Source organism: Nerophis lumbriciformis, linkage group LG17 (assembly GCF_033978685.3).
Source record: "Nerophis lumbriciformis linkage group LG17, RoL_Nlum_v2.1, whole genome shotgun sequence".
Classification (NCBI taxonomy): Eukaryota; Metazoa; Chordata; class Actinopteri; order Syngnathiformes; family Syngnathidae; genus Nerophis; species Nerophis lumbriciformis.
Genome location: NC_084564.2, coordinates 39,229,622 through 39,251,708, shown reverse-complemented (window position 1 = coordinate 39,251,708; position 22,087 = coordinate 39,229,622). Strand labels below are relative to the sequence as shown.

Below are 22,087 nucleotides of genomic sequence, written 5' to 3'. Positions count from 1 at the left end.
CAATATGATGGCAGTCACACATAAGAGATACGTGTAGACTGCAATATGATGGCAGTCACACATAAGAGATACGTGTAGACTGCAATATGATGGCAGTCACACATAAGAGATACGTGTAGACTGCAATATGATGGCAGTCACACAAGAGATACGTGTAGACTGCAATATGATGGCAGTCACACATAAGAGATACGTGTAGACTGCAATATGATGGCAGTCACACATAAGAGATATGTGTAGACTGCAATATGACTCAAGTAAAAAACACCAACATTTTATATGTTCAATTGAAAATATAGAACATTACACACGGCGCTCAAAAATGTATCAAAATGTTTTAGTAGGACTTTGGTAAGCTATGAAGCCACACCGCTTGATGGATTGTACTGTGCTTCAACATAGGAGTATTGTTATGGTGTGTGTATAAGGTAAGACATATTATCTGGCGTATTGTTTCGCAATATTATGCAAAAGCAACTTTTCTTACCTTCTGGTACCTGCTGATCTGTATTTGGGATCTGCATGAGTCTTGAAAATTTGCGCTCGTGCGTCTTTGTAGTCTGTGCTGATGCCGTAGTCGATAAGTTTCTTCTTTTTCTCCATCTTCTTATGTGACATTCATCCTCAGGTGTTGCCATTTCTAATATAAAGTAGTGTAAAGTTCTTACTTACATATGTCAGTAAACTCACCATGAAAGCACTAAAACATACCGGTGTAGTGAGTTTACATTATTCACCCAAGGGACTTTAGTTATTAGAGAGTTCCGGTCGGACGGTTTTTCACGGGACACATTTCCGGTGTGGTTGTTGTTTCCGGATGAGGAGATGGTGCTCTGTTATTGATTGAAGTAAAGTCTGAATGTCATTAAAACAGTCAGCTCCATCTTTTGACACTTCTTCCACTCCCGTCCTTGCACGCTACACCGCTACAACAAAGATGACGGGGAGAAGACGCTGTCGAAGGTGAGCCACGTAAATAAGACCGCCCACAAAACGGCACATCCTGAAGCGACTGTCAGAAAACGACTTGAAAATGGTCTTTAAAACATCATCTATGCAACAATTTGACCAAAGAACCACCATTACATGTTATGTAGACCAGTGTTTTTCAACCACTGTGCCGCGGCACACTGGTGTGCCGTGAGATACAGTCTGGTGTGCCGTGGGAGATTATGTAATTTCACCTAATTGGGTTAAAAATATTTTTTTACAAACCAGTAATTATAATCCGCAAATGTGCCGTTGTTGAGTGTCGGTGCTGTCTAGAGCTCGGCAGAGTAACCGAGTAATACTCTTACATATCAGTAGGTGGCAGCAGGTAGCTAGTTGCTTTGTAGATGTCGGGAACGACGACGATGGTTTGCAGGTAAAAAGGTATCTAATGCTTAAACCGAAAATAAACAAAAGGCGAGTGCCGCTAAGGAAAGGCATTGAAGCAAAACGAAACTTAAACTGAACTGGCTGCAAAGTAAAGAAAAACAGAATGCTGGACGACAGCAAAGACTTACAGTGTGTGGAGCACATCCGAACATGCCATGACAATCAACACCAAAATAGGAGCGCAAGACAAGAACTAAAATACTACACACAGGAAAACACCCCAAAAAATCTAAATAAGTCACGGGGTGATGTGACGGGTCGTGACAGTACACCTACTTTGAGACAAGAGCTATAGTGAAGCATGCTTGGTTATGGTTTGAATTCATATCCAACAATTGCGAGAACGACTTTCTACTGTCAATATCGGCCGCTGAGTTTCATTTTTGTATGTTTTCTGCTGGTGGTGTGCCTCGGGATTTTTTCAATGAAAAAAATGTGCCTTGGCTCAGAAAAGGTTGAAAAACACTGACGTAGACCACAAGGAAATCTAATATGATAATGCGCCTTATAATCCGCTGCGCCTTTTGTATGAAAATAGACCTGACTAGACCCGCTCATCGGCAGTGCGCCTTATGCCCTATGGTCCGGAAAATACGGTAAATTAATTGTTCATTTTGATAGAACAGCACTGCATCATAGTAAGAGCTGATTTTAGTATGGATCACCTTTTTTAGCTACATCTTAAAACATTTACGGTTAACTATTATTAAATTAATTGACAATATCAATCAAAATGGATCGTTCATTTTAGATACAGCTCCTGTATTATTTAAACTGCACCTACTCCAGTGTGCACAACACTGTGCAGTGAAAATAGCAGCCCACCCGCTTTCATCCTGCTGAGTCAGCAGGCTTTGTGGAAGTCCGTCAACAGCCAGCCGGCAAGGCTCCGGGCCAACAGGCCAGCCCAGTGGGAAAGTTCTACTAACAGCAGAGGTCGGCGCTGATGACTCTACTCCCAGTTTTTTGTTTTTTTTTGCAAGTGTTGATTAGAGAAGCGCTCGAGTTGCTTCTGCCAAAATTGGAGGGCTTCTTTAATTTAATGGACCCTTAATTGGTTGTTGTGCCCCTAGTGACCCAACTCATTGTTTGTCGCTAAGCACGCATTGCCTGGGAGGATTGTATAGAGGAACATTAGGGAGTCAGGTTTCTGTGGTAATGCATTCCTTCTGTTTGTTTACAGTACATACAGAGGAGTTGTAGTAATGGAGTCATGCAGGGAGTATGTCAGAATAAGCTGCCATGTAATGGATACAGAAACGATGATGGTATCACTTATACGAGCAACTTACTTTCAAAAAATTATACAGAACTAGATGAGGCAATTCCTGAAGGAATTGCGTGTGAATGCTCCAATGCTGAAGTTGAACTGAAATCCTGGATTTTTTTGTAGAATTGTTGAAGTAGAGCACACAATTCCCAAACAGGCTGAATATTTTGAAGTTGGAACCGTTTGAATTAAATGAAAAATGTGGGAGTTGTGGAACTTTGAAGAATGTCCCATTGAATACAATGGGAATTTCCTAAACATTTCGGAATTTCGGGAAAAGCAGTATTTTTTGGGAAAATGGTAAAAAAAACTTGAATGGTCTGAATGAGTTGAAATGGTTGGTGTTGGAATTTATCAAATCGGTGGGGAATTGTTGAAGTAGTAACATGTTGTATTGAGAAATGGTATTGCGGAATTCTTGGAATTTCGGGAAAACCGGGAATTTTTCCAGTTAAAAAAAAAACTTAGTTTTTTGTCCTGATTAAGAGGAATGTTTTTACGGTAGGACGGTTGAAATGCGTTGAAAAATGTGGAAAGGAGAAGTAGCCAGAAAAAAGAGTGGAAATAGGGCTTTGGATGGAAAACAAGGAATTCTAGAAAATCCTGGACTTTTTAAAAAAAAAATGTTGAAGTAGAGCACACAATTCCCAAACAGGCTGAATATTTTGAAGTTGGAACCGTTTGAATTAGATGAAAAATGTGGGAGTTGTGGAATTTTGAAGAATGTCCCATTGAATACAATGTGAATTTCCAAAACATTTGGGAATTTCGGGAAAAGCGGTAATTTTTTGGAAAATGGTAAAAAAAAACTTGAATGGTCTGAATGAGTTGAAATGGTTGGTGTTGGAATTTATCAAATCGGTGGAGAAATGTTGAAGTAGTAACATGTTGTATTGAGAAATGGTATTGCGGAATTCCTAGAATTTCGGGAAAACCGGGAATTTTTCCAGTAAAAAAAAAAAAAGATTTTGTTTTTTGTCCTGATTAAGAGGAATGTTTTTACGGTAGAACGGTTGAAATGCGTTGGAAAATGTGGAAAGGAGAAGTAGCCAAAAAAAAGAGTGGAAATCGGGCTTTGGAAAACAAGGAATTCTGTAAAATCCTGGAATTTTTTTTAAAAATTGTTAAAGTAGAGCACACAATTCCCAAACATGCTGAATATTTTGAAGTTGGAACCGTTTGAATTAGATGAAAAATGTGGGAGTTGTGGAACTTTGAAGAATGTCCCATTGAATACAATGGGAATTTCCAAAACATTTGGGAATTTCGGGAAAAGCGGTAATTTTTTGGAAAATGGTAAAAAACTTGAATGGTCTGAATGAGTTGAAATGGTTGGTGTTGGAATTTATCAAATCGGTGGAGAAATGTTGAAGTAGTAACATGTTGTATTGAGAAATGGTATTGCGGAATTCCTAGAATTTCGGGAAAACCGGGAATTGTTCCAGTTAAAAAAAAAAAATTAGTTTTTTGTCCTGATTAAGAGGAATGTTTTTACGGTAGGACGGTTGAAATGCGTTGAAAAATGTGGTAAGGAGAAGTAGCCAGAAAAAAGAGTGGAAATCGGGCTTTGGAAAACAAGGAATTCTGGAAAATCCTGGAATTTTTAAAAAAATTGTTGAAGTAGAGCACACAATTCCCAAACAGGCTGAATATTTTGAAGTTGGAACCTTTTGAATCAGATGAAAAATGTGGGAGTTGTGGAACTTTGAAGAATGTCCCATTGAATACAATGGGAATTTCCAAAACATTTGGGAATTTCGGGAAAAGCGGTATTTTTTTGGAAAATGGTGGAAAAAAACTTGAATGGTCTGAATGAGTTGAAATGGTTGGTGTTGGAATTTATCAAATCGGTGGAGAAATGTTAAAGTAGTAACATGTTGTATTGAGAAATGGTATTGCGGAATTCCTAGAATTTCGGGAAAACCGGGAATTTTTCCAGTTCAAAAAAACCCTTTGTTTTTTATCCTGATTAAGAGGAATGTTTTTACGGTAGAACGGTTGAAATCCGTTGAAAAATGTGGAAAGGAGAAGTAGCCAGAAAAAAGAGTGGAAATCGGGCTTTGGAAAACAAGGAATTCTGGAAAATCCTGGAATTTTTTAAAAAATTGTTGAAGTAGAGCACACAATGCCCAAACATGCTGAATATTTTGAAGTTGGAACTGTTTGAATTAGATGAAAAATGTGGGAGTTGTGGAACTTTGAAGAATGTCCCATTGAATACAATGGGAATTTCCAAAACATTTGGGAATTTCGGGAAAAGCGGTAATTTTTTGGAAAATGGTAAAAAAAAACTTGAATGGTCTGAATGAGTTGAAATGGTTGGTGTTGGAATTTATCAAATCGGTGGAGAAATGTTGAAGTAGTAACATGTTGTATTGAGAAATGGTATTGCGGAATTCCTAGAATTTCGGGAAAACCAGGAATTTTTCCAGTTAAAAAAAAAAACTTCGTTTTTTGTCCTGATTAAGAGGAATGTTTTTACGGTAGAACGGTTGAAATGCGTTGAAAAATGTGGAAAGGAGAAGTAGCCAGAAAAAAGAGTGGAAATAGGGCTTTGAAAAACAAGGAATTCTGGAAAATCCTGGAATTTTTAAAAAAATTGTTGAAGTAGAGCACACAATGCCCAAACATCTGAATATTTTGAAGTTGGAACAGTTTGAATCAGATGAAAAATGTGGGCATTGTGGAACTTTGAAGAATGTCCCATTGATTACAATGGAAATTTCCAAAACATTTGGAAATTTGGAAAAGCAGTATTTTTTTGGAAAATGGTAAAAAAAACTTGAATGGTCTGAATGAGTTGAAATGGTTGGTGTTGGAATGTATCAAATCGGTGGAGAAATGGTATTGCGGAATTCCTAGAATTTCGGGAAAACCGGGAATTTTTCCAGTTCAAAAAAAAACTTTGTTTTTTTCCTGATTAAGAGGAATGTTTTTACAGTAGAACGGTTGAAATCCGTTGAAAAATGTGGAAAGGAGAAGTAGCCAGAAAAAAGAGTGGAAATCGGGCTTTGGAAAACAAGGAATTCTGGAAAATCCTGGAATTTAAAAAAAAAAATTGTTGAAGTAGAGCACACAATTCCCAAACAGGCTGAATATTTTGAAGTTGGAACAGTTTGAATCAGATGAAAAATGTGGGCATTGTGGAACTTTGAAGAATGTCCCATTGATTACAATGGAAATTTCCAAAACATTTGGAAATTTGGAAAAGCAGTATTTTTTTGGAAAATGGTAAAAAAAACTTGAATGGTCTGAATGAGTTGAAATGGTTGGTGTTGGAATTTATCAAATCGGTGGAGAAATGTTGAAGTAGTAACATGTTGTATTGAGAAATGGTATTGCGGAATTCCTAGAATTTCGGGAAAACCCGGGAATTTTTCCTGTTCAAAAAAATACTTTGTTTTTTGTCCTGATTAAGAGGAATGTTTTTACGGTAGAATGGTTGAAATCTGTTGAAAAATGTGGAAAGGAGAAGTAGCCAGAAAAAAGAGTGGAAATCGGGCTTTGGAAAACAAGGAATTCTGGAAAATCCTGGAATTTTTAAAAAAATTGTTGAAGTAGAGCACACAATTCCCAAACATGCTGAATATTTTGAAGTTGGAACCGTTTGAATTAGATGAAAAATGTGGGAGTTGTGGAACTTTGAAGAATGTCCCATTGAATACAATGGGAATTTCCAAAACATTTGGGAATTTCGGGAAAAGCGGTAATTTTTTGGAAAATGGTAAAAAACTTGAATGGTCTGAATGAGTTGAAATGGTTGGTGTTGGAATTTATCAAATCGGTGGAGAAATGTTGAAGTAGTAACATGTTGTATTGAGAAATGGTATTGCGGAATTCCTAGAATTTTGGGAAAACCGGGAATTGTTCCAGTTAAAAAAAAAAATTAGTTTTTTGTCCTGATTAAGAGGAATGTTTTTACGGTAGGACGGTTGAAATGCGTTGAAAAATGTGGTAAGGAGAAGTAGCCAGAAAAAAGAGTGGAAATAGGGCTTTGGATGGAAAACAAGGAATTCTGGAAAATCCTGGAATTAAAAAAAAAAAATTGTTGAAGTAGAGCACACAATTCCCAAACAGGCTGAATATTTTGAAGTTGGAACCGTTTGAATTAGATGAAAAATGTGGGCATTGTGGAACTTTGAAGAATGTCCCATTGAATACAATGGGAATTTCCAAAACATTTGGGAATTTCGGGAAAAGCGGTAATTTTTTGGAAAATGGTAAAAAAAAACTTGAATGGTCTGAATGAGTTGAAATGGTTGGTGTTGGAATTCATCAAATCGGTGGAGAAATGTTGAAGTAGTAACATGTTGTATTGAGAAATGGTATTGCGGAATTCCTAGAATTTCGGGAAAACCCGGGAATTTTTCCTGTTCAAAAAAATACTTTGTTTTTTGTCCTGATTAAGAGGAATGTTTTTACGGTAGGACGGTTGAAATGCGTTGAAAAATGTGGAAAGGAGAAGTAGCCAGAAAAAAGAGTGGAAATCGGGCTTTGGAAAACAAGGAATTCTGGAAAATCCTGGAATTTAAAAAAACAATTGTTGAAGTAGAGCACACAATTCCCAAACATGCTGAATATTTTGAAGTTGGAACCGTTTGAATTAGATGAAAAATGTGGGAGTTGTGGAACTTTGAAGAATGTCCCATTGAATACAATGGGAATTTCCAAAACATTTGGGAATTTCGGGAAAAGCGTTAATTTTTTGGAAAATTGTAAAAAACTTGAATGGTCTGAATGAGTTGAAATGGTTGGTGTTGGAATGTATCAAATCGGTGGAGAAATGTTGAAGTAGTAACATGTTGTATTGAGAAATGGTATTGCGGAATTCGTAGAATTTCGGGAAAACCGGGAATTTTTCCAGTAAAAAAAAAAAACTTTGTTTTTTGTCCTGATTAAGAGGAATGTTTTTACGGTAGAACGGTTGAAATGCGTTGAAAAATGTGGAAAGGAGAAGTAGCCAGAAAAAAGAGTGGAAATAGGGCTTTGGAAAACAAGGAATTCTGGAAAATCCTGGAATTTAAGAAAAAAAATTGAAGTAGAGCACACAATTCCCAAACAGGCTGAATATTTTGAAGTTGGAACTGTTTGAATTAGATGAAAAATGTGGGAGTTGTGGAACTTTGAAGAATGTCCCATTGAATACAATGGGAATTTCCAAAACATTTGGGAATTTCGGGAAAAGCGGTAATTTTTTTGGAAAATGGTAAAAAAAACTTGAATGGTCTGAATGAGTTGAAATGGTTGGTGTTGGAATTTATCAAATCGGTGGAGAAATGTTGAAGTAGTAACATGTTGTATTGAGAAATGGTATTGCGGAATTCCTAGAATTTCGGGAAAACCGGGAATTTTTCCAGTTAAAAAAAAAAACTTTGTTTTTTGTCCTGATTAAGAGGACTGTTTTTACGGTAGAACGGTTGAAATCCGTTGAAAAATGTGGAAAGGAGAAGTAGCCAGAAAAAGAGTGGAAATCGGGCTTTGGAAAACAAGGAATTCTGTAAAATCCTGGAATAAAAAAAAAAAAATTGTTGAAGTAGAGCACACAATTCCCAAACAGGCTGAATATTTTGAAGTTGGAACCGTTTGAATTAGATGAAAAATGTGGGAGTTGTGGAACTTTGAAGAATGTCCCATTGAATACAATGGGAATTTCCTAAACATTTGGGAATTTCGGGAAAAGCGGTAATTTTTTGGAAAATGGTAAAAAAAACTTGAATGGTCTGAATGAGTTGAAATGGTTGGTGTTGGAATGTATCAAATCGGTGGAGAAACGTTGAAGTAGTAACATGTTGTATTGAGAAATGGTATTGCGGAATTCCTAGAATTTCAAGAAAACTGGGAATTTTTACAGTTAAAAAAAACAACTTTGTTTTTTGTCCTGATTAAGAGGAATGTTTTTACGGTAGAACGGTTGAAATGCGTTGAAAAATGTGGAAAGGAGAAGTAGCCAGAAAAAAGAGTGGAAATCGGGCTTTGGAAAACAAGGAATTCTGTAAAATCCTGGAATTAAAAAAAAAATGGTTGAAGTAGAGCACACAATTCCCAAACATGCTGAATATTTTGAAGTTGGAACCGTTTGAATTAGATGAAAAATGTGGGAGTTGTGGAACTTTGAAGAATATCCTATTGAATACAATGGGAATTTCCTAAACATTTGGGAATTTCGGGAAAAGCGGTAATTTTTTGGAAAATGGTAAAAAAAAACTTGAATGGTCTGAATGAGTTGAAATGGTTGGTGTTGGAATTTATCAAATCGGTGGAGAAATGTTGAAGTAGTAACATGTTGTATTGAGAAATGGCATTACGGAATTTCGGGAAAACCGGGAATTTTTCCAGTTAAAAAAAAAACTTAGTTTTTTGTCCTGATTAAGAGGAATGTTTTTACGGTAGAACGGTTGAAATGCGTTGAAAAATGTGGAAAGCAGAAGTAGCCAGAAAAAAGAGTGGAAATAAGGTTTTGGAAAACAAGGAATTCTGGAAAATCCTGGAATTTTAAAAAAAATTGTTGAAGTAGAGCACACAATTCCCAAACAGGCTGAATATTTTGAAGTTGGAACCGTTTGAATTAGATGAAAACTGTGGGCGGTGTGGAACTTTGAAGAATGTCCCATTGAATACAATGGGAATTTCCAAAACATTTCGGAATTTCGGGAAAAGCAGTATTTTTTGGGAAAATGGTAAAAAAAAACTTGAATGGTCTGAATGAGTTGAAATGGTTGGTGTTGGAATTTATCAAATCGGTGGAGAAATGTTGAAGTATGAACATCTTGTATTGAGAAATGGTATTGCAGAATTTCGGGAAAACCGGGAATTTTTCCTGTTCAAAAAAATACTTTGTTTTTTGTCCTGATTAAGAGGAATGTTTTTACGGTAGAATGGTTGAAATCTGTTGAAAAATGTGGAAAGGAGAAGTAGCCAGAAAAAAGAGTGGAAATCGGGCTTTGGAAAACAAGGAATTCTGGAAAATCCTGGAATTTTTAAAAAAATTGTTGAAGTAGAGCACACAATTCCCAAACAGGCTGAATATTTTGAAGTTGGAACCTTTTGAATTAGATGAAAAATGTGGGAGTTGTGGAACTTTGAAGAATGTCCCATTGAATACAATGGGAATTTCCAAAACATTTGGGAATTTCGGGAAAAGCGGTAATTTTTTGGAAAATGGTAAAAAAAACTTGAATGGTCTGAATGAGTTGAAATGGTTGGTGTTGGAATTTATCAAATCGGTGGAGAAATGTTGAAGTAGTAACATGTTGTATTGAGAAATGGTATTGCGGAATTCCTAGAATTTCGGGAAAACCGGGAATTTTTCCAGTAAAAAAAAACGTAGTTTTTTTGTCCTGATTAAGAGGAATGTTTTTACGGTAGAACGGTTGAAATGCGTTGAAAAATGTGGAAAGGAGAAGTAGCCAGAAAAAAGAATGGAAATAGGGCTTTGGAAAACAAGGAATTCTGGAAAATCCTGGAATTTTTAAAAAAATTGTTGAAGTAGAGCACACAATTCCCAAACAGGCTGAATATTTTGAAGTTGGAACCGTTTGAATTAGATGAAAAATGTGGTAGTTGTGGAACTTTGAAGAATGTCCCATTGAATACAATGGGAATTTCCCAAACATTTGGGAATTTCGGGAAAAGCGGTAATTTTTTGGAAAATGGTAAAAAGAACTTGAATGGTCTGAATGAGTTGAAATGGTTGGTGTTGGAATTTATCAAATCGGTGGAGAAATGTTGAAGTAGTAACATGTTGTATTGAGAAATGGTATTGCGGAATTCCTAGAATTTCAAGAAAACTGGGAATTTTTACAGTTAAAAAAAACAACTTTGTTTTTTGTCCTGATTAAGAGGAATGTTTTTACGGTAGAACGGTTGAAATGCGTTAAAAAATGTGGAAAGGAGAAGTAGCCAGAAAAAAGAGTGGAAATCGGGCTTTGGAAAACAAGGAATTCTGTAAAATCCTGGAATTAAAAAAAAAATTGTTGAAGTAGAGCACACAATTCCCAAACATGCTGAATATTTTGAAGTTGGAACCGTTTGAATTAGATGAAAAATGTGGGAGTTGTGGAACTTTGAAGAATGTCCCATTGAATACAATGGGAATTTCCTAAACATTTGGAATTTCGGGAAAAGCGGTAATTTTTTGGAAAATGGTAAAAAAAACTTGAATGGTCTGAATGAGTTGAAATGGTTGGTGTTGGAATTTATCAAATCGGTGGAGAAATGTTGAAGTAGTAACATGTTGTATTGAGAAATGGCATTACGGAATTTCGGGAAAACCGGGAATTTTTCCAGTTAAAAAAAAAAACTTAGTTTTTTGTCCTGATTAAGAGGAATGTTTTTACGGTAGAACGGTTGAAATGCGTTGAAAAATGTGGAAAGGAGAAGTAGCCAGAAAAAAGAGTGGAAATAGGGTTTTGGAAAACAAGGAATTCTGGAAAATCCTGGAATTTTTAAAAAAAATTGTTGAAGTAGAGCACACAATTCCCAAACAGGCTGAATATTTTGAAGTTGGAACCGTTTGAATTAGATGAAAACTGTGGGCGGTGTGGAACTTTGAAGAATGTCCCATTGAATACAATGGGAATTTCCAAAACATTTCGGAATTTCGGGAAAAGCAGTATTTTTTGGGAAAATGGTAAAAAAAAACTTGAATGGTCTGAATGAGTTGAAATGGTTGGTGTTGGAATTTATCAAATCGGTGGAGAAATGTTGAAGTATGAACATGTTGTATTGAGAAATGGTATTGCAGAATTTCGGGAAAACCGGGAATTTTTCCTGTTCAAAAAAATACTTTGTTTTTTGTCCTGATTAAGAGGAATGTTTTTACGGTAGAATGGTTGAAATCTGTTGAAAAATGTGGAAAGGAGAAGTAGCCAGAAAAAAGAGTGGAAATCGGGCTTTGGAAAACAAGGAATTCTGGAAAATCCTGGAATTTTTAAAAAAATTGTTGAAGTAGAGCACACAATTCCCAAACAGGCTGAATATTTTGAAGTTGGAACCTTTTGAATTAGATGAAAAATGTGGGAGTTGTGGAACTTTGAAGAATGTCCCATTGAATACAATGGGAATTTCCAAAACATTTGGGAATTTCGGGAAAAGCGGTAATTTTTTGGAAAATGGTAAAAAAAACTTGAATGGTCTGAATGAGTTGAAATGGTTGGTGTTGGAATTTATCAAATCGGTGGAGAAATGTTGAAGTAGTAACATGTTGTATTGAGAAATGGTATTGCGGAATTCCTAGAATTTCGGGAAAACCGGGAATTTTTCCAGTTCAAAAAAAACTTTGTTTTTTATCCTGATTAAGAGGAATGTTTTACGGTAGAACGGTTGAAATCCGTTGAAAAATGTGGAAAGGAGAAGTAGCCAGAAAAAAGAGTGGAAATAGGGCTTTGGAAAACAAGAAATTCTGGAAAATCCTGGAATTTTAAAAAAAATTGTTGAAGTAGAGCACACAATTCCCAAACAGGCTGAATATTTTGAAGTTGGAACCTTTTGAATTAGATGAAAAATGTGGGAGTTGTGGAACTTTGAAGAATGTCCCATTGAATACAATGGGAATTTCCAAAACATTTGGGAATTTCGGGAAAAGCGGTAATTTTTTGGAAAATGGTAAAAAAAACTTGAATGGTCTGAATGAGTTGAAATGGTTGGTGTTGGAATTTATCAAATCGGTGGAGAAATGTTGAAGTAGTAACATGTTGTATTGAGAAATGGTTTTGCGGAATTCCTAGAATTTCGGGAAAACCGGGAATTTTTCCAGTTAAAAAAACCCGTTGTTTTTTGTCCTGATTAAGAGGAATGTTTTTACGGTAGAACGGTTGAAATGCGTTGAAAAATGTGGAAAGGAGAAGTAGCCAGAAAAAAGAGTGGAAATAGGGTTTTGGAAAACAAGGAATTCTGGAAAATCCTGGAATTTTAAAAAAAATTGTTGAAGTAGAGCACACAATTCCCAAACAGGCTGAATATTTTGAAGTTGGAACCGTTTGAATTAGATGAAAACTGTGGGCGGTGTGGAACTTTGAAGAATGTCCCATTGAATACAATGGGAATTTCCAAAACATTTCGGAATTTCGGGAAAAGCAGTATTTTTTGGGAAAATGGTAAAAAAAAAACTTGAATGGTCTGAATGAGTTGAAATGGTTGGTGTTGGAATTTATCAAATCGGTGGAGAAATGTTGAAGTATGAACATGTTGTATTGAGAAATGGTATTGCAGAATTTCGGGAAAACCGGGAATTTTTCCTGTTCAAAAAAATACTTTGTTTTTTGTCCTGATTAAGAGGAATGTTTTTACGGTAGAATGGTTGAAATCTGTTGAAAAATGTGGAAAGGAGAAGTAGCCAGAAAAAAGAGTGGAAATCGGGCTTTGGAAAACAAGGAATTCTGGAAAATCCTGGAATTTTTAAAAAAATTGTTGAAGTAGAGCACACAATTCCCAAACAGGCTGAATATTTTGAAGTTGGAACCTTTTGAATTAGATAAAAAATGTGGGAGTTGTGGAACTTTGAAGAATGTCCCATTGAATACAATGGGAATTTCCAAAACATTTGGGAATTTCGGGAAAAGCGGTAATTTTTTGGAAAATGGTAAAAAAAACTTGAATGGTCTGAATGAGTTGAAATGGTTGGTGTTGGAATGTATCAAATCGGTGGAGAAATGTTGAAGTAGTAACATGTTGTATTGAGAAATGGTATTGCGGAATTCCTAGAATTTCGGGAAAACCGGGAATTTTTCCAGTTAAAAAAAAAACGTTGTTTTTTGTCCCGATTAAGAGGAATGTTTTTACGGCAGGACGGTTGAAATGCGTTGAAAAATGTGGAAAGGAGAAGTAGCCAGAAAAAAGAGTGGAAATAGGGCTTTGGAAAACAAGGATTTCTGGAAAATCCTGGAATTTTAAAAAAAATTGTTGAAGTAGAGCACACAATTCCCAAACATGCTGAATATTTTGAAGTTGGAACCGTTTGAATTAGATGAAAAATGTGGGAGTTGTGGAACTTTGAAGAATGTCCCATTGAATACAATGGGAATTTCCAAAACATTTGGGAATTTCGGGAAAAGCGGTAATTTTTTGGAAAATGGTAAAAAACTTGAATGGTCTGAATGAGTTGAAATGGTTGGTGTTGGAATTTATCAAATCGGTGGGGAAATGTTGAAGTAGTAACATGTTGTATTGAGAAATGGTATTGCGGAATTCCTAGAATTTCGGGAAAACCGGGAATTGTTCCAGTTAAAAAAAAAAATTAGTTTTTTGTCCTGATTAAGAGGAATGTTTTTACGGTAGGACGGTTGAAATGCGTTGAAAAATGTGGTAAGGAGAAGTAGCCAGAAAAAAGAGTGGAAATAGGGCTTTGGATGGAAAACAAGGAATTCTGGAAAATCCTGGACTTTTTAAAAAAAATGTTGAAGTAGAGCACACAATTCCCAAACAGGCTGAATATTTTGAAGTTGGAACCGTTTGAATTAGATGAAAAATGTGGGAGTTGTGGAATTTTGAAGAATGTCCCATTGAATACAATGGGAATTTCCAAAACATTTGGGAATTTCGGGAAAAGCGGTAATTTTTTGGAAAATGGTAAAAAACTTGAATGTTCTGAATGAGTTGAAATGGTTGGTGTTGGAATTCACCAAATCGGTGGAGAAATGTTGAAGTAGTAACATGTTGTATTGAGAAATGGTATTGCGGAATTCCTAGAATTTCGGGAAAACCGGGAATTTTTCCAGTAAAAAAAAAAACAACTTTGTTTTTTGTCCTGATTAAGAGGAATGTTTTTACGGTAGAACGGTTGAAATGCGTTGAAAAAATGTGGAAAGGAGAAGTAGCCAGAAAAAAGAGTGGAAATAGGGCTTTCAAAAACAAGGAATTCTGTAAAATCCTGGAATTTAAAAAAAAAATTGTTGAAGTAGAGCACACAATTCCCAAACATGCTGAATATTTTGAAGTTGGAACCGTTTGAATTAGATGAAAAATGTGGGAGTTGTGGAACTTTGAAGAATGTCCCATTGAATACAATGGGAATTTCCTAAACATTTGGGAATTTCGGGAAAAGCGGTAATTTTTTGGAAAATGGTAAAAAACTTGAATGGTCTGAATGAGTTGAAATGGTTGGTGTTGGAATTTATCAAATTGGTGTGGAAATGTTGAAGTAGTAACATGTTGTATTGAGAAATGGCATTATGGAATTTCGGGAAAACCGGGAATTTTTCCAGTAAAAAAAAACACGTTGTTTTTTGTCCTGATTAAGAGGAATGTTTGTCTGGCTGACAGCTGGCACGTTAATCACTTGTTGACCCTTGTTGAGCTAATCATTTGTTGACAATCGGTGCGCTAATTGCTAGCTGATAACTGCCCTGTTAAACGGTAGCTGACAACTGGCGCGTTACATGTTATCTGACAACTGGTACGCTAATTGCTAGGTGACAAATGTTGCGGCAATCGCTAGATGACAACTGGTGCGCTAATCGCTAGATGGCAACGGGCACGCTAATCGTTAGCTGGCAAACAGTGCGCGAATTGTCAGCTGATAACTGGCGCGTTAAACGGTAGCTGACAACTAGCGAGTTAAATCTTAGCTGATAACTGGCTCGTTAATTGCTAGCTGACAACTGGCATGCTAATTGCTAGCTGACAACTGGCCCGCTTATCGCTAGCTGACAACCGGTGTGCTATTTGTTAGCTGACAATGGGTGCGCTAACTGCTAGCTGACAACTGGCGCGCTTATCGCTAGTTGACAATTGTTGACAATAGTTGACAATTGAGCGATGCAAGCTGGGAGCTTGCATCGCTAATGATAGCTGGTAGCTGGTGTGCTAATTGCTAGCAGGCAAATAGAGCGGTGATTGCTCGCTATCTTGAATGTTAAAGGGGAACATTATCACCAGACCTATGTAAGCGTCAATATATACCTTGATGTTGCAGAAAAAAGACCATATATTTTTTTAACCGATTTCCGAACTCTAAATGGGTGAATTTTGGCGAATTAAACGCCTTTCTATTATTCGCTCTTGGAGCGATGACGTTGTGACGTCACATCGGGAAGCAATCCGCCATTTTCTCAAACCCCGAGTCAAATCAGCTCTGTTATTTTCCGTTTTTTCGACTGTTTTCCGTACCTTGGAGACATCATGCCTCGTCGGTGTGTTGTCGGAGGGTGTAACAACACGAACAGGGACGGATTCAAGTTGCACCAGTGGCCCAAAGATGCCAAAGTGGCAAGAAATTGGACGTTTGTTCCGCACACTTTACCGACGAAAGCTATGCTACGACAGAGATGGCAAGAATGTGTGGATATCCTGCGACACTCAAAGCAGATGCATGTCCAACGATAAAGTCAAAGAAATCTGCCGCCAGACCCCCATTGAATCTGCCGGAGTGTTTGAGCAATTCAGGGACAAAGGACCTCGGTAGCACGGCAAGCGATGGCGGCAGTTTGTTCCCGCAGATGAGCGAGCTAAACCCCCTGGATGTCTTTGCTCACACCGTCCCTTATGCCACCGAAGATGATCAAGAGAAGAATATCGACCCTAGCTTCCCTGGTCTGCTGATGAGCGGATGAGGGTATGTCTACAGAATATATTAATTGATGAAAATTGGGCTGTCTGCACTCTCACAGTGCATGTTGTTGCCAAATGTATTTCATATGCTGTAAACCTAGTTCATAGTTGTTAGTTTCCTTTAATGCCAAACAAACACATACCAATCGTTGGTTAGAAGGCGATCGCCGAATTCGTCCTCGCTTTCTCCCGTGTCGCTGGCTGTCGTGTCGTTTTCGCTTGCATACGGTTCAAACCGATATGGCTCAATAGCTTCAGTTTCTTCTTCAATTTCGTTTTCGCTACCTGCCTCCACACTACAACCATCCGTTTCAATACATGCGTAATCTGTTGAATCGCTTAAGGCGCTGAAATCCGAGTCCGAATCCGAGCTAATGTCGCTATAGCTTGCTGTTCTATGCGCCATGTTTGTTTGTGTTGGCATCACTATGTGACGTCACAGGAAAATGGACGGGTGTATATAACGATGGTTAAAATCAGGCACTTTGAAACTTTTTTTAGGGATATTGCATGATGGGTAAAATTTTGAAAAAAACTTCAAAAAGTAAAATAAGCCACTGGGAACTGATTTTTAATGGTTTTAACCCTTCTGAAATTGTGATAATGTTCCCCTTTAACATGGATCAAATAATATTTATTTGTTATATATTTTATTTTATTTGCATTCTATTTATTTTTTCATTAAATTAAAATAATGTATATTATACTACAGAATATTGTATTTTATATATATTTTATTTGAACTTGGAAGGTAAAGTGAGTACAGAGTCTATTCCATTGCTATTTCTAAACCACCTTACATTGTGTTATTGTGTATTAAAAGACATTTACATTTGTGGAAATATTGCCTTGGGAATATAAAATAAATATTTGAAATAATGTGTAATTAACCAAAAATGTTACAACGCCCCTGCAGTACCTCTACGGACCTCCTGTTGAAGACATTTGGCCTAAATTATTAATCAACAAAAAATCATTTGCATAGCAATTTATATGGAGATTAACTTGTGTCTCTATTATGAAATCTTTTTTTTGACACTGAATATTTTAGCGTTTGAATTTTGTGAACTGAAATATTTTACGTCAAATTATGCTGACAAGTTCATTGTATACAAAATTAGTGAGCAAACTTTTTGTGTTTAGAGATTAATGTTGTTAAAATACCATGTTTTAAAATTAGTGTGAGAAAATTTGGTGTAAAAATTCAGTGTATAAAAATGATGTGCAGAAAAATGTGTCGCTTTATAAACTCAAGACCCACTTTCTGTAATTAAGACTGAAGTAAACGATCGTGTCTTTGAACCAGCCAATGAGGTGTCAAGTTGAAGGAAAAGACAAAATGGATGAGCTTACCAGAGTACTCCTATCCTATCCTACAACACTCACACAATAATGACTGATACTAAAATGTTATGACAGACCATCAAAAAAAAAAACAGGATTGCAATTGTTTTTTTTACTGAATAAGGCATTCAGACTTTACATGAAAACACAGAAAATTGGATTTTCAATAGTAATTATGAACAATAAAACACTGAATATTGAGAAAATATGAATGTTGCTACTTCCCAGACAACGTCTTTGATGACATATTGTATTATTCTGCAAGAACAACAAAGATGCAACAAACAAATGCCACATATTCTATATAATATCCCTTTTCTGCAGAAAAGAAAGACATCTTCCTTCGTCTTCCACTCATGTCTCAGTCTTGCTGTTTTTATTAACAAACCCCGCCCGCTCTGCATTGTACCTCGTCTGCATGGAACTACAGTGACGTAGTTGCTATGATTACCATACGTAGTAACCCATATTTGCAGATTCTAACCATTGGAACAATTAGAAACATCCTGCGGGCAGCGTTGAAACGCTGCATCAACTGCCTTTTTGCTGCTTTGCAACTTCAAACTTGACACCTCTTTGGCTCGTTCTGAGACAGGATCGATTGCTTCAATCTTAATTTACCCAAAGGGGGGGCTTGAGTGTTGAAGCAATGGATATTTCTGCACTGATTTTTTTTTTACACTGAATTTTAAAACTATATTTTAAAAAACAATGTGTCTCCGTAATGAAGTCACAAATTAATCTCCATAATTCTAATTGTCGTCTCTGAACTAAAATTTAGTTTGGGCCGGCACGCAAAGGCAGTGCCTTTAAGGTTTATTGGCGCTCTGTACTTCTCCCTACGTCCGTGTACACAGCGGCGTTTTAAAAAGTCATACATTTTACTTTTTGAAACTGGTACGGATAATTTCCGATATTACATTTTAAAGCATTTATCGGCCAATTTTATCGGACATCTTTACTTGCAAGACCAGGAAGTCACCACCAAAAACAAAGTGTGCTTTAACATGTTCCACATCGTAATATGTGTACTTAGATAAAGTGAAGAGGACATATTTCATTTTTACTCCTATGATGCCATCAGCAGGCGAGTCATCGATCGGGACATTTACATCATACTTGACAACCCTCCAGGATTTTCCGGGAGACTCCCGAAATTCAGCGCCTCTCCCGAAAACCTCCCGGGACAAATTTCCTCCCGAAAATCTCACGAAATTCAGGCCGAGCTGGAGGCCACGCCCCCTCCAGCTCTATGCGGACCTGAGTCCGCTTTCCCACAATATAAACAACGTCTACAGTAAAGCAGTTCGTCTGCCGTAAACAGCAATGTTGTGACACTCTTAAACAGGACAATACTGCCATCTAGTGCATTTGATGAAAGCACTTTTGTGCGTGCCACACAGCAATGCATCATCAGAGAGGGTGTTCAGCATGGTTAGAAAGATAGAGAACATGACAGAGAATAGAACAAGGATGGACAATTCAACCCTTAACAACAATGAGTAGATGAGTGTTATGTGTGTGTATATGTATAAATAAATGAACACTGAAATTCAAGTATTTCTTTTATTTATTTATATATATATATATATATATATATATATATATAATAAAATAAAATAAATATATATTTATAGCTAGAATTCACTGAAAGTCAATTATTTCTTATATATATATATATATATATATATATATATATATATATATATATATATATATATATATATATATATATATATATATATCCATCCATCCATCCATTTTCTACCCCTTATTCCCTTCGGGGTCGCGGGGATATATATATATATATATATATATATATATATATATATATATATATATATATATATATATCAGAAGTCTTCAACATGGGTCCAGGAGCCCTGCACTGCAGCGGGGTCATGATTTAAAAAATGTTTTTGGTTTATTATATGCATCTATCCATCCATTTTCTTCCGCTTATCCGAGGTCGGGTCGCGGGGGCAGCAGCCACACAGAGAAGTCCAGACTTTCCCCTCCCCAGCCACTTCGTCCAACTCCTCCTGGGGGATCCTGAGACCTTCCCAGGCCAGCCGGGAGACATAATCTCCCCAACGTGTCCTGGGTCTTCCCTGTGGCCTTGTACCAGTCAGACGTGCCCTAAACACCTGCCTAGGGAGGAGTTCGGGTGGCATCCTGACCAGATGCCCGAACCACTTCATCTGGCTCCTCTCCATGTGGAGGAGCAGCGGCTTTACTTTGAGCTCCTCCCGGATGGCAGAGCTTTTCACCCTATCTCTAAGGGAGAGCCCCCCACCCGGTGGAGGAAACTCATTTTGGCCGCTTGTACCCGTGATCTTGTCCTTTCAGTCATAACCCAAAGCTCATGACCATAGGTGAGGATGGGAACGTAGATCGACCGGTAAATTGAGAGCTTTGCCTTCCGGCTCAGCTCCTTCTTCACCACAACGGATCGATACAGCGTCCGCATTACTGAAGACGCCGCACCGATCCGCCTGTCGATCTCACCATCCACTCTTCCCTCACTCGTGAACAAGACTCCGAAGTACTTGAAGTCATCCACTTGGGGCAAGATCTCTTCTTCAACCCGGAGATGGCACTCCACCCTTTTCCGGACGAGAACCATGGACTCGGACTTGGCGGTGCTGATTCCCATCCCAGTCGCTTCACACTCGACTGCGAACCGATCCAGCGAGAGCTGAAGATCTTGGCCAAATGAAGCCATCAGGACCACATCATCTGCAAAAAGCAGAGACCTAATCCTGCAGCCACCAAACTGGATCCCCTCAACTCCCAGACTGCGCCTAGAAATTCTGTCCATAGGTTATGAACAGAATCGATGACAAAGGGCAACCCTCACTGGAAACGGGTCTGACTTACTGCCGGCAATGCGGACCAAGCTCTGACACTGATCATACAGGGAGCGAACCGCCACAATCAGACAGTCCGATACCCCATACTCTCTGAGCACTCCCCACAGGACTTCTCCAAGTCCAAAAACACATGTGGACTGGCTGGGAAAACTCCCATGCACCCTCAAGGACCCTGCCGAGAGTATAGAGCTGGTCCACAGTTCCATGACCAGGACGAAAACCACACTGCTCCCCCTGAATTCGAGGTTCGACTATCTAGCGTAGCCTCCTCTCCAGTACACCTGAATAGACCTTACCAGGAAGGCTGAGGAGTGTGATCCCACAGGTTTATTATACCTACGAAAAAAATACTATGCTCCCGCAATTTTTTGTATACAAAAAAACATCTTTAAATGCACACTGACATTGTTTCAACACACTGTTGAACATATAAATGGAGGCAGAAGACGTATTTTAGTCAATAATGCTCACTTTATTCGTGATTGGCCGAGAGCTACCCATTCTCAGCGAGCAGCTAGTTTATGTTTAAGTGTTTGAATCTGAAAAATGAATCGTTTTATGAAAAAACTTAAGAAGCACAAGAAGGATAAGCCTACCCTCCACTTCAGAAAGTGCTGGTTAACAGGGTATCTTTAGGACCACTGGACCAGTTTGATTTAAAACACCATTTTATACAAGATACTGTTGGAAGTGCCTGGACTGCAAAAAGTCAGTGTTTAAAAACAAAACAAAAAAATACAAAAATGAGGGGTATTTTATTTGAACTCAGCAAAATTATCTTCCAATAGAACAAGAAAATTTGGCTTGTCAAGACTTTCCAAAACAAGTAAAATTAGCTAACTTCAATGAACCCAAAATACCTTAAAATAAGTATATCATCACTAATAACAAGTGCACTTTTCTTGGTAGAAAACAAAAAAACAAAAAACCTTTTTGCTCAATAGGTTGAAAAATAATCTTAAATGAAGTAAATGCTAGTGCCATTATCTTGACATAATGATATGCGCTCGGCATTACATTTCTTGAAACCAGCAAACGTATACTAAAAACTAATTTATTGTTCTTAATGGAAAGGCAACAAGGCAACCGCTTGTTACTCTCGGGGTGTCCGAGCCGCTCAGGCATATTATATGGTCTAAAAAGGCATTTTTCCATCGACAACATGACATCATCGCGCCAAGTGCTTGCTCTTTCAGTCAATTAGTGCGCATATATACAGCCCAGCCCCCGGCCAAAATTGTTTTAATTGTAATTTTGAAGAATTTATCTGAATGTGCATGAACCTTTTCTGTTCAAAATTGTTAGAAATGTCACATGTTAAATGTTTCGTCAGTTTACTGTACTGTGCCAACTGTACTACTATATGAGCAGGGCCGGCCCGTGGCATAGGCCGTATAGGTAAATGCTAAGGGCGCCGTCCATCAGGGGGCGCCACGCCAGTGCCACAAATGTTGGAGAAAAAAAAAAAAAAAAAAGTTGGTACTATTATTTCTAAATACAAAAAATAATCCCACGTTAATTAAAATGCAAAGTAAAGCCTATTTAATAGAAATATTATTTGTCACAAGATTACGCCCCTCCCCCCGCACGGTGCGCCCCTCCCTTCCCGTATCATGACTCTTTTTGGACGTCACCACATCAAAAAATCAACACAAGATGTCAAAACGGCCAAAAC

General features: G+C 37.5%; 1 protein-coding gene across 2 annotated transcripts in view; it reads left to right on the top strand.

The window, feature by feature from the left end:
- Positions 1–22,087, top strand: part of LOC133614848 (rho GTPase-activating protein 32-like) — a 167,781-nt gene that overhangs the window by 52,285 nt on the left and 93,409 nt on the right. The gene's annotated exons all lie outside the window — the stretch shown is intronic.